This window comes from Tamandua tetradactyla, chromosome 3, assembly GCF_023851605.1.
Source record: "Tamandua tetradactyla isolate mTamTet1 chromosome 3, mTamTet1.pri, whole genome shotgun sequence".
NCBI lineage: Eukaryota > Metazoa > Chordata > Mammalia > Pilosa > Myrmecophagidae > Tamandua > Tamandua tetradactyla.
The window spans coordinates 73,749,565-73,750,818 of NC_135329.1; the positions used below are offsets into that span (position 1 = coordinate 73,749,565).

Here is a 1,254-nt window from a genome sequence, read left to right on the forward strand (position 1 = left end):
TTAAAGTCTGCACATACAAAACATTATTATGAATGCTCTTTTCATATCCCAGTTCCTTGTACTGTAGATGAAGGGATTCACCATCAGAATCATCAAGTTATTCATGACAGTTGAGAGCACATCCCTCACAGGGGTCTGAGAAGAGGAAGGGCTTAAGTAGATAGAAATGGCTGTGCCACAGAGCACCACATCAACAGACAGACGGCTGCCACAGGTGGAAAAGGCTCTCTATTTCCCCTAAGTAGGAGTGACATTGAGAATGATAGAGAAGATAACCAAATAAGATATGAAGATGCAAGAAAAAGTTATGAGAGCCAAAAGAGTTCCAACCATAAAAATAGCCATCATGACATATCAGAGCAGAAGAGCTACAGGAGTAGTGTTGACATCATAGAAGAAATGATGGATAGCACTGGAGGCAGACAATGAGGGACATGTTACTAGGACAATGTGTAGGAGGGTATAGAGACAAGTCACAACCCAGAGCCCAGCTCTGAACTGGACACAGAGGTGAAAATCCATTATGGATGTGTAATGTAAAGGGTGGCATATGGCCACATAATTATCATATACCTTCACACAGAGAAGATAGCTGAACATATTCACCAAAGAAATGAAGAAGAGGAGCTTGGTGAGGCAGCCAGTAAAAGAAATAGTCTTGGTAACTTCAAGGTTTTCACTACCATTTGTGGGACCATAGTGGAAACATAACAGATGTCCACTGAGGCCAAGTTACTGTGGGAGAAGTACATGGGGTGATAGTCACAGCTGATGACCATGATGATGAGTGTTTTCCCTCGTATGGTGACCAAGTACATAAAAAGAAAGAGCAAGGAGTGCTGACGCTGTGGTGCTGCTGAGCTGGAAATTCCCAGGAGAACAAATTCATTGATAGACTATAAGATTTCTTCTTTCCATCTTCCAAACAGATATAGAAGAACAAAATATTAAATTTGCAGACCAATAGTTTCAAATGTCTCATTTGCAAAGATGTGTGTATGTGTGTATATCATGAAATACCATCCAGAATTGCTTGTTTGGATGTTTGCCAATTACATATTTGGTTTATGATAACCACATATTGTATTTATGAATATTCACATAGACACTGTGGTTGTAACAATCTCAATTTATTTAAAGAGTCATCATTTTTTCTCCCAAACTAAAAATGCAAATTAATTGAATAATGAATTTTTATTGTTCCTATTATATTCATTTTCCATAGTAATCATAAAATAACTATTTGCATTTATA

At 37.8% G+C, this 1,254-nt stretch overlaps 1 pseudogene; it reads right to left on the reverse strand.

Moving 5' to 3' along the window:
• Nucleotides 1-918, reverse strand: LOC143675621 (olfactory receptor 1C1-like; annotated as a pseudogene).
• Between the last annotated feature and the right edge of the window lie 336 nt (nt 919-1,254).